At 38.7% G+C, this 12,481-nt stretch overlaps 1 pseudogene; it reads right to left on the bottom strand.

Moving 5' to 3' along the window:
• Positions 1 to 656: 656 nt before the first annotated feature.
• LOC141514112 (cytochrome c, somatic pseudogene) lies at positions 657 to 973 on the bottom strand (annotated as a pseudogene).
• Positions 974 to 12,481: the final 11,508 nt, after the last annotated feature.

The raw sequence follows: 12,481 nt of genomic DNA, 5'->3' as shown, positions 1-12,481 counted from the left end.
AGGTCTTCAAAACAGGTACTTAGCAAGTCAGGAGATCCTATCTCCAACTGAACTCCTGCAGTGATGGGATGATCTTTACTCAGTTCTTAGACCATACACTGAAATGCCTTTCAACAAGTTAAAGGCAGTATTTAATGAAATCATTGTAATTGAGTTATTTATGCACAAAGTTAGAGAACTTAAGATGAATTCAATAGGACTGGCCTTTGGACAGGCTGGGGCATAACTCCCCCCGCCCCAAGAACAATTCCCCCACCCCCCAAAACCCGTAACAGGTAAAAGTCATATGAAATTATTAAGTAGTCTTTCCCCATAGTTTGGTGAAAGAAGCCAGATTTAATTAAAACTTTTCTAAGACGTGGGGCACATAGACCTTGCTTTAAAAAAAAGTTGCCTAAATCTTTTAAAATAAACATTCAAGTGTGACAGCTTGGTTGTGACTGGACTTAAGACCAAAACAAAGAGAAGGGATCATTTCTTATCTAAACCCAAGCCTACCTAATCTACCTAATTTCACTATTAGAACAGCCATTCATGATTGAAATGCTCAGGTCGATGAAACCAATTTAAATAGGGTCGTTCATTATGGTACATGTAAAAAAAGGAAAGAAGTCTCATCGGATGCTTTTTAAAATAAATAAGGCAGTGGACAAGTGTTACTCGTTGGTGGCCTTCTTCAGGTAGGCTATCAAGTCAGCCCTCTCCCCCTTCTTCTTGATGCCCGCAAAGATCATCTTTGTCCTGGGGACATACTTCTTGGGGTTCTCCAGGTACTCCATCAAGGTGTCCTTTCCCCAGGTGATCCCTTTGTTCTTGTTGGCGTTGGTGTAGGAGAAACCCAGGCCTGGCCCGTCTTGCAGCTGAAGAGCCTGTGCAGGTTGGGGCCAGTCTTGTCCTTGATGCCCTTCTCCACCATGTGGCACTGGGCGCACTTCTGCACGAGGATCTTCTTGCCCTTCTCCATGTCTCCCATGGTGACCCAGTCCGCGGCTCGGCCTGCTGTGCCCGGCTCTGCCTCTGCCAGTTTTTGTTCTCCTTGACTGCATTCATATCCTTGTGAGGTAGGTGTTACTGGTATTATTTAATCTCCAGGTTGTAGGTGAGGAAACAGAAGTTAAGAGATTCACCTGTGGACACATAACTATTTAGTGCTGAAGGCATGAATTGAATTCACAGGACAGGGTTTTTGACTCCCAGGTATATGTTCAACTTTTGCACCCCTCCCCCCAATCATACCACTTTGTTCTATGGGAATTGCTAGGGCTGAGATCGTGCCCCCAACAAATCATTTTGCCTCTCTGTCCTCTCTACTGATTTTTGTTAAAAACTGCTCTTGTGATTGTATTATGCTTCATGTTATACAAATAGATTTTTTGTTGTTATATGTAGATTTTTATTATATTGTGGATTTATAATTACTGTATATTTACTAATGCTATGAACTGCATCATGAGATTTTTGTTTTCTATTTCAAGTATTATCCAAGGGCAGCTAAGTGGTATAATGGATAGAGTGCCAGTTTGGAGTTAGGAAGAGTCATCTTTCTGAGTTTTAATTTGACCTCAAACACTCACTAGCTGTATGACCCTGTTTGTCTCAGTTCCCTCATTTGTAAAATAAGCTGGAGAAGAAAATGGCAAACAACTCCAGTATCTTTGCCTTAAAACAACAACAACCCTGAATGGGTCATGAAGAATTGAACATGACTGAAAAATGACTGAACAGTGACCACTAATTTTTTTCCCCTCTTTACTTTTTTTTTAAATTTATTTTCATTAAAGATATTATTTGAGTTTTACAATTTTCCCCCTAATCTTACTTCCCTCCCCCCACCCCGCCATGGAAAGCAATCTGTCAGTCTTTACTTTGTTTCCATATTGTAGCTTGATCCGAATTGGGTGTGATGAGAAAGAAATCATATCCTTAAAGAGAAGAGAAGTCTAAGAGGTAACAAGATCAGACAATAAGCTATCTGTTTTTTTCCCCCCTAAATTAAAGGGAATAGTCCTTGCACTTTGTTCAAACTCTACAGCTCCTTATCTGGATACAGATGGTGCTCTCCTTTGCAGACAGCCCAAAATTGTTCCCGATTGTTGCCCTGATGGAATGAGCAAGTCCTTCAAGGTTGAACATCACTCCCATGTTGCTGTTAGGGTGTACAGTGTTTTTCTGGTTCTGTTCATCTCACTCAGCATCAGTTCATGAAAATCCCTCCAGGCATCCCTGAAATCCCATCCCTCCTGGCTTCTAATAGAACAATAGTGTTCCATGACATACATATACCACAGTTTGCTAAGCCATTCCCCAATTAAAGTACATTTCCTTGATTTCCAATTCTTTGCCACCACAAACAGGGCTGCTATAAATATTTTTGTACAAGTGATGTTTTTACCCTTTTTCATCATCTCTTCAGGGTATAGACCCAGTAGTGGTATTGCTGGGTCAAAGGGTATGCACATTTTTGTTGCCCTTTGGGCATAGTTCCAAATAGCTCTCCAGAAGGGTTGGATGAGTTCACAGCTCCACCAACAGTGTAATAGTGTCCCAGATTTCCCACAACCCTTCCAACAATGATCATTATCCTTCCTGGTCATATTGGCCAATCTGAGAGGTGTGAGGTGGTACCTCAGAGAAGCTTTAATTTGCATTTGTCTAATAATTAATGATTTAGAGCATTTTTTCATATGGCTATGGATTGCTTTGATCTCCTCATCTGTAAGTTGCCTTTTCATATCCTTTGAACATTTGTTAATTGGGGAATGGCTTTTTGTTTTAAAAATATGACTCAGTTCTCTGTCTATTTTAGAAATGAGTCCTTTGTCAGAATCATTAGTTGTAAAGATTGTTTCCCAATTTACTACATTTCTTTTGCTCTTGGTTACATTGGTTTTATCTGTGCAAAAGCTTTTTTAATTTAATGTAATCAAATCATCTAATTGGTTTTTGGTGATGTTCTCCAACTCTTCCTTAGTCATAAACTGCTCCCCTTTCCATAGATCTGACAGGTAAACTAGTCCTTGATCTTCTAATTTGCTTATAGTATTGTTTTTTATGTCTAAGTCCTGTAACCATTTTGATCTTATCTTGGTAAAGGGTGTGAGGTGTTGGTCTAATCTAAGTTTCTTCCATACTAACTTCCAATTATCCCATCAGTTTTTATCAAAGAGGAAGTTTTTATCCCAATGGCTGGACTCTTTGGGTTTATCAAACAGCAGATTACTATAATCATCTCCTGCTTTTACACCTAGTCTATTCCACTGGTCCACCACTCTATTTCTCAGCCAATACCAAACATTTTTGATGACTGATGCTTTATAATATAATTTTAGATCAGGTAGGGCTAAGCCACCTTCTTTTGTACTTTTTTTTCATTAAGCTCCTGGCAATTCTTGACTTTTTATTTATATGAATTTACTTACAATTTTTTCTAACTCATTAAAGTAATTTTTTTTGAATTTTGATTGGTAGGGCACTAAACAGATAGTTTAGTTTTAGTAGAATTGTCATTTTTATTATATTAGCTCTACCTATCCATGAGCAGTTGATGTTTGCCCTGTTATTTAAATCTGATTGAATTTGTGTGAGAAGTATTTTATAATTGTTTTCAAAAAGATTAGGAGTTTGCCTTGGTAAACAGACTCCCAAGCATTTTATATTGTCTGAGGTTACTTTGAATGGGATTTCTCTTTCTAGCTCTTCCTGCTGTATCTTGCTAGACATATATAGAAAAGTTAAGGATTTATGAGGGTTTATGACCTGCAACTTTGCTAAAATTGCTAATTGTTCCCAGTAGTGTTTTTGGATGATTTCTTGGGATTTTCTAGGTAGACTATCATGTCATCTGCAAAGAGTGAGAGTTTTGTCTCTTCCTTCCCAGTTCTAATTCCTTCAATTTCTTTTTTCTTCTCTAATTGCTGACACTAACATTCTTAATACAATATTGAATAGTAGTGGTGATAATGGGCACCCTTATTTCACCCCTGATCTTATTGGGAATGCCTCTAGCCTCTCCCCATTGAATATAATGCTTGTTGATGGTTTCAGATAGATACTGCTAATTATTTTAAGGAACAGTCCATTTATTCCTACACTCTCTAGTGTTTTTAATAGGAATAGTTGCTGTATTTTGTCAAAAGCTTTTTCAGCATATATTGATATAATCATATGATTTCTGATAGGTTTGTTCTTGATATAATTGAGTATACTAACACTTTTCCTAATATTGAACCAACCCTGCATTCCTGGAATAAATCCTACTTGATCATAATGTATTATCCTAGTAATAACTTGTAATCGTTTTGCTAAGATTTTATTTAAGATTTTTGCATCTATATTCATCATGGAAATAGGTTTATAATTTTCTTTCTCTGTTTTAACTCTTCCTGGTTTAGGTAACAGCATCATATTGATTTCATAGAAAGAGTTAGGCAGAGTTCCATCTTTCCCTATTTTTCCAAAGAGTTTATGTAGAACTGGAACCAATTGTTCCTTAAATGTTTGGTAGAATTCACTTGTGAAGCCATCAGGCCCTGGAGATATTTTTTTTCTTAGGGAGTTCAATGATGGCTTGTTGAATTTCTTTTTCTGAGATAGGGTTGTTTAGGTATTTAATCTCTTCTTCATTTAACCTGGGCAACTTATATTTTTGTACATATTCATCCATTTCACTTAGATTATCAAATTTATTGGCATAGAGTTGGGCAAAATAATTTCAAATTATTACTTTAATTTCCTCCTCATTGGTGGTGAGTTCACCTTTTTCATTTATGATACTAGCAATTTGGTTTTCTTCTTTCTTTTGTTTAATCAAATTGACCAGAGGTTTATCAATTTTATTGTTTTTTTATAATACCAACTTTTGGTTTTATTTATTAATTCAATAGTTTTTTGCTTTTGATTTTATTAATTTCTCCTTTAATTTTTAGAATTTCTAATTTGGTATTTAATTGAGGATTTTTGATTTGTTCATTCTCTACTTTTTTTAGTTGCATGTTTAGTTCATTGATTTCCTCTTTCTCCAATTTATTCATGTAAGCATTTAGAGCTATAATATATCCCCTGAGAGTCGCTTTGAATGAATCCCATAGGTTTTGGTATATTGTTTCATTATTATCATTATCTAGAATAAAATGGTTAATTCTTTCTATAAGTTGTTTTTTTGGTCCACTCATTTTTTTAAAATGAGGTTATTCAGTTTCCAATTTGTTCTGGGTCTATATCTCCTTGGCCCAGTATTGCATATGACTTTTATTGCATTGTGATCTGAGAAAAATGTATTCACTATTTCTGCCTTTCTGCAGTTGATCATTAGGTTTTTTATGTCCTAGTACATGGTCAATTTTTGTATAAGTTCCATGTACTGCAGAGAAAAAGGTATAGAAGGTTCCTCCATAAGTGTACCATATCTAATTTTTCTAACAATCTATTTACCTCCTTAACTTCTTTCTTGTTTATTTTATGATTCGATTTATCTAGATCTGATAGCAGGTGGTTGAGGTCTCCCACTAGTAGAGTTTTGCTGTCTATGTCTTCCTGTAGTTCTTTCAGCTTCTCACCTAAGAATTTTGGTGCTGTCCCACTGGGTGCATATATATTCAGCATTGAAATGACTTTATTGTCTATGGTACCTTTTAGGAGGATAATGTTTCCTTCCTTATCTATTTTAATGCTATCTATTTTTGCTGCTGCTTTGTCTGAGATAAGGATTGCTACTCCTGCTTTTTTTACTTCAGCTGAAGCAAAATATATTTTGCTCCAACCTTTTACCTTTACTCTATATGTATCTCTCTGCTTCAAATGAGTTTCTTGTAAGCAACATATTGTAGGATTCTGGTTTTTAATCTACTCTGCTATTTGCTTACATTTTAAGGGAGAGTTCATCCCATTCACATTCAAAGTTATGATTACTAATTCCTTATTGCCCTCCATGCTATCTTCCCTCTGTATTTTTCCACCTTTCCCCTCCCTTTATCCATATTCCCCAGTATTTTGTTTCTGAATACCACCCCCTTCAGTGTGTTTGCCCTCCTATATCACACCCTCCCCTTTCTTTCCCCTTTCCCTTTATCCCTTCCCTTCCTTTTGTTATTTCCCCCTTTTTTCCCTCACTCCCCTTCCCTTTCTCCATCCCCCCCCCCTCCTCTTTTCCCCTTTTAATACTTGAAAGGTTAGATGTTTCATAAGTTAACTGAGTATGTGTGGGTTGACTTTAAACCAAGTCTGATGAGAAGAAGATTCAGGTGTTTCTCATTTGCTTCCTTCTTCCTCTCTATTACCATAGGTTTTTTGTACCTCTTAATGTGATGATATTTACCCCATTCAATCCCCTCCCTCCTCCCATCTCTTTCCTGTCCCCCTTTTTAAGGAGGTAGTATTTTTTTATTTTGTTTTGTAGGTTTTTGCAAGGCAGATGGGGTTAAGTGGCTTGCCTAAGGCCACACAGCTAGGTAATTATTAAGTGTCTGAGACTGGATTTGAACCCAGGTACTCCTGACTCCATGGCCAGTGCTTTATCCACTACACCACCTAGCCGCCCCGAGGTAGTGTTTTTTAGATCATTCTATCTAAGTCATAGAAAATTCTGAGTGTCTGTCCCTTCTAGTTCAGTATATTCTATCGAATAGAGTCAAAATTCCTGAGAGTTATAAGAGTCTTTCTCCCAAGTGGGGTTAAAGCCAGTTATATCCCATTAGATAGCAGTCTCATGGATAGGTCATGAATGTCCATCATTTCTGGCTAGGTATATTCTTTCTGTTAGAGTTACAATTCTCAAGATTTATGAGAATCTTTTCCCCCATTCTGGGATACAGCCAGTTTCAACTTACTGGATAGAATTTTTTTCCCCTTTTACCATCCCCCCCTTTTTTTTTTTAACCTTTTCATGTGTCTCTTGAACCTCCTGTTTGATGTCCAAATTTTCTGTTTAGCTCTGGTCTTTTCATCAGAAATTTTTGGAATTCTTCCATTTTGTTAAATGTCCATCTTTTTCCCTGGAAGAGAAGGCTCAGCTTTACGGGAAAGTAGATTCTTGGTTGCATTTCAAGCTCCCTTGCTCTTTGAAATATCTCATTCCAGGCCCTTTGATCCCTTAATGCTGATGCAGCCAGGTCCTGCATGATCCTTACTGTGGCTCCTTGATATTTAAATTGTTTCTTTCTGGCTGCTTGCAGGAATTTCTCTTTTATCTGATAGTTTTGGAATTTGGCCACAACATTCCTTGGTGTTTTCATTTTGGGATCTTTTTCTGGTGGGGATCAATGTACTCTTTCAATAACTACTTTGCCCTCCAATTCCATGTCAGGGCAGTTTTCCATCACTAGATCCTGTAATATTAAGTCCAGGCTTTTTTTCTCTTCAATGTGTTCAGGAAGTCCTATAATTTTCAGGTTGCCCCTCCTCGATCTATTCTCAAGGTCAGTGGTTTTGTTGATGAGGTATTTTACATTTTCTTCTATTTTTTTCTATTTTTTGATTTTGTTTAACTGACTCTTGCTGTCTCATGGAGTCATTGGTTTCTGTAGATTCCATTCTTTTTTTGGGGGGAGGAGTTTTCTTCATTAACCTTTTGCAACTCCTTTTCCAATTGGTCAATTCTACTTTTGAAAGAGCTTTCCATTTGACCAATTGAGGTTTTGAGAGAATTATTTTCTTTTTGCATTTGCCCAATTGAGGATCTGAGAGAATTATTCTCATTTTGTATTTGTCCAATTGATGGTGTGAAAGATTTATTCTCATTTTGTAATTGTCCAATTGTACTTTCTAAGGTTTTGTTTTCTTGTTGCAAGGTATTAATTGTGTCTCCCAAATTTTTAAGCTCCTTCCTTATTTCTTCAAGTAAGTCTTTCTGTGCTGAAGACCAGATTGTATTCTCTTCAGAGGTTCTAGGTCTTTCTGAGTTAGGGTCTTTCCCTTCCAAGAATTTTTCTATGGATCCACTTTTCTGCTGACCCTTCTTCATTTTGCTAAGACCTTGAGTTGGGGAGGGGCTGGTTCACAGGGGCTTGGGATTGCTAAAGGCTTTACTCACTGAGTGCAATTTCTCTGGCTGGCCAGTAGGAGGTGTTGGTTGCTTTCTCTGGAGTGTCTGTGACCTTGACTGAGGCCTTCTCCCTTTGCTTGAAGGGAGGAGTTGGAGCTATTGAATTCTTTTGCCTTCAATCAGTGGTGCTCTTTACCCTGGCCTGAGGTCATTCTTCAGCTGGGCTGGTTCTTCTGCTCACACACCTGGGCCTGAGGCAGAAGTAGTTTGCATTTGTTTGCTCTGGAAAGAGGTCTGAGCTGTAATGGGACTCTGAGTTCCTCAGACCAGAGGAACCCAGGGATGGGGTCCACAGCTCTTCTGCACTGGAACTCTCCCCCCCAACCCTGTCTGCAAGCTCCAGGGGGACAGCACCAACACCAGCACCTCTGCTCCCTAGTTGACTCAAGCCCCTGCCATCCAGTCCCACCACTGATCCAGCAGGTCTGGCTCTCGGGCCCTCAGACTCCTGGTTCCAATTCAGCTGTTAATCTGGTTGATTGGGGCTGATCCTCCCTCTGAGCCCAGACTCACCTGCCCGAATTCGGCCAATGCTGCTGCCGGAGACCAATCCTGAGGTAGATGTTCTTTCTCCTGGCTTTTCTTTCTGGGTTTTGTGGGTTGGATTTCTTTTAAGAGATTTGTTTCATATGATAGATGGGGGAAAGATCAGGAGACTTTAGAACTGTGCCTGTCTTCTCTCCGCCATCTTGGCTGGAAGTGACCACTAATTTTTGAATGATCAACTTGAGCCAATTCAGTATCCTCAGTCAGCAAAGAAAGAGTTCCAAGACCCAGAGAAGGAAGGTCCTTGAAAGACCACCTAGCCCAACCTCTTATTTTGAATATGATAGAAGAGAGGTGAGTACTTGTCCTAGGTCACCAAATTTAGACATAGTCACAAAGCTGTTGAATTCAAACTCAGTTCCTCTGAGTCCAAATCCCATTCTCTCACCACCAATAACATCACACTCGATTACAATATAGACTTCTAGAATTGAAGAGTGAGTCTCTTTCCAATCAAGTAGTGTCTCTGAAAAGAATAAAAGCAATTTCTTACAAATACTTTTAATCTTGAGGTTGGCCTGGGAGGTTTTGAGCACCAGCCTAACTTAAAAGACCTATTTTAAATCAAAAGAAAAGATTGCCTACATTTGAGTCCATTAGATGCTAAGGAGGGTGGGCCAAGAACAGCTGGAGCAGACTGAAAGGGATTTCAGAGAACTGCAGAGAGAAGAGGATGGGGGAAAAAAAGTTCTGCCATTATATTGGGCCACTAAAAAAGCTCTTTCATTGCTAAGGAAAACAGTTTAAAGAATGTTGGATGTTTGCCTGGAGCTTTGGGAAACTGGAGCAATGTGAAAATTATTGAGTCTCTTGTAAAGACCTCTCTGGCTCAGAGGAGGCTGGCTTAATTTGGAAGAGCCCCAAACTTACCTATTGTAGTAGCCTCAATGGGACCTGGAAGGTCAAAGAGACTGGTGGGTCCCTAGACTCCTCAGATGAGGAGTCAGGGAAGGGGAACTTTCTAGAAGTTGTATGTGGGTGACTAATTCAGCAGAATTCTAAGGCAGCAGAAAGGAAAGGAAGACATGAGTAAAGGGAGGCTGTTGAATCTGGATTTAGAGTATCAAATATGCAGCAGACAATTTCTAGAGAAATGGGAATCAGTTTACAATCATCTCAATAAATGAATAGTTAAGAATCCTTTTTTCTTTCTTATTTTGTTTATTTTCACTTTGCCTTTTTTTGAAACTAGAAACTAAAATTCTCTGCAAGAGAATTCAAATCGTTTCAGAAAAATAAATTGCTACTGAAATTTGAAGACTTGAACATACGTTGGGGAGGGGGACCCATTCATTAGAGTTCCTTGGCTAGAAAAAGTCTGGTTTGACTCTCTGTGCCTCAGCTTCCTCTTCTATGAAATGGGGATATTTGCCCAGAGAGGTCAATTGATTTGTGTGAGATTCCAGTGACACTTTCATGCACTCCTTCACACTATGCATCCCAAAGGGTCACAAAGCTGAGGTGGCTTTTTCAAGCTGTCGTAGGAACTCATCTGAAAGTCATATTTGGTTTCTTATACTGCATTGCTATAACTTGGAAATCAGCCCTCAAATTCTGAAGCTGTGATTATGGACTTGACTCTGCTGGCAAGGAGGAAGAAAACCCAACATTCCAGTTCAGCCCTCATATATGAAGAGCTGAGAGTAATACATATCTGATTTCATTCCACAATGAAAAAAAAAGTGAAAGCTTTGCAGGGAAAGCTGTGCAGTGTTCTTGATTTTCATCCCAACTTCATGTATCTATTGGGAAATCCCAGCTGTTTTTTCCCTTTTCTTGTCCAAATCATCTTTTGACTGGGATAAAATCCAACTGACAGGAGTTTGAATCTGTACAACTTCATGGGACAAAATTAGGGGAATCAGGAGGAAATCTTGTTCTTCCTATATGCTGCAAACAAGAGCTAACATTTATGATTACCTTTAATACATCCTCTTGTTTGATCCTCACAACAGTTCTGTGAAGTTGGGAAGGAAGGTCTTTTTATCCATATTTTATTGGTAAGAAAATTACAAGGCTCAGAGGCATTAAGAGACTTGCTTGAGGTCATACAGCTAATAAGGACAGGGGAAAAAATGAAGACCCTGGTGTTCAATGTTTCTTTTTACCACATCACGGTTAGAACAGAACTTCAGGGGTTGGAGTAAAGAAAGGCTGACCCTCTGCATGAACAAATGAACAACACCAAGATTATTTTCTCATGCTGGGATAATGGGTCAGAGTATTTAGATGGGGGAATGGATCCTAACCTTCACCATATGGATTTCCTAGCACATTTCAATAGAGGGAAAGGAAATGAAGCTGATAAGATTCTTTGCAGAGATTCAATATGATGGTGGTGATTCCAGATCCCTGGGTATCCTCTTCCAATATAAGGCATCATATGGTCTATTGGATCGATGCCTTTTTCTAGAAAGAATCAGGGAGAGTGTGATACTGTGCATACTCTCCCTATAGGGTCTTCCAATGCATTGCAGTAACAAAGAGATTATTCACTTGCAGCTGTATTGCTCAAACTGCCTTGAAGTATAGGTATTGATAGCACTAGGGGAAGTAGAAGGAATCTCCTTCTAGAGGTACCTGGAGTCAGGAAGACCCAAATTCAAATCCAGTCTCAATATTAATTATGTGACCCTGGGTAAGTCATTTAACCTCCGTTTGTCTTAGTTTTCTCACTTCTAAAATGGGAATAATAATAGTACCAACCTCCTAGAGTTGATGTGAGGATCAAATGAAATAATATTTCTAAAGTACTAGCACAGTACATATAAATGCTTATCCCTCCCCCCCCACTTTATAATGGTACAAGAGGTTGCATATGGTTAGGGCCTTCTGAATCCATTTCCATCCTGCTTTCTGGATCTTAAGAGTCAACTCTGCTCTGTTTTGAGAACAATACTGAGGCTTGTTGAAATAGATTGTCATAGGGGCGGCTAGGTGGTATAGTGGATAAAGCACTGGCCTTGGAGTCAGGAGTACCTGGGTTCAAATCCTGTCTCAGACACTTAATAATTACCTAGCTGTGTGGCCTTAGGCAAGCCACTTAACCCCATCTGCCTTGCAAAAAAAAAAAAGAAATAGATTGTCATAAAATTTTAAAGATGGAAAAAACCTTAGACCAGTCTGTCATTTTTACAATGGTTAAGTGACTTGTCCAAGGGAGAGTCTGAACTAGGTGAGGAGAGAATGGAGAAGACAAAGGACAGATGCAGGAAATGGATCATTTGATCTTCACAACAAACCTAGAAGATAGGCATTATTATCCCCATTTTAAAGTTGAGGAAAGTAAGAGAGAAAGAGAGAGAGAGAGAGAGAGAGAGAGAGAGAGAGAGAGAGAGAGAGAGAGAGAGAGAGAGAGAGAGAGAGAAGTTCATTGACTTGCCCAGGGTAACATAGATATTGAGTGTCTCAGGTCATATTTGAACTCAGGTCTTTGAGACTCCCACCTGGCTGCCAGTAGGATTTAGATCTTGGAGTTAGAGAAGGATTATTCAAAGAAGATTAAGGTTTCTATCAAGGTTACTGGAGAGGTGGTACCATTAATTCTATAATTTCACTGGAATAAGGAATTTCTGTTGAAGAAACTCCCTCTATCAGTGTACTTAAGTTACTAAACTTAAAGTCTTAGAAAGTTGCCTGAGACTCTTAAAGGTTAAACAACTTGCCTGAGTCACAAGATGTGTCAGAGATAGGACTGGAATAGAGGTCTGAAGATGTCAAAAGATCTGACAGTAGGTTTGGGAGTCCCAGAGTAGAGGTCATATTTGCAGCCATAGCAGTGAATCCCTAGAGAAGATAGAAAAAGACTTTGAAAGCCAGGGACAGAATGCTGGGGATGGGTACATTTTGATATAAAAGGTGGAAGAGTAATTAGCAAAGGAGAAAGAACAGATACCA

Source organism: Macrotis lagotis, chromosome 1 (assembly GCF_037893015.1).
Source record: "Macrotis lagotis isolate mMagLag1 chromosome 1, bilby.v1.9.chrom.fasta, whole genome shotgun sequence".
Lineage (NCBI taxonomy): Eukaryota > Metazoa > Chordata > Mammalia > Peramelemorphia > Peramelidae > Macrotis > Macrotis lagotis.
This window is presented reverse-complemented; position numbering and strand designations above follow the sequence as displayed.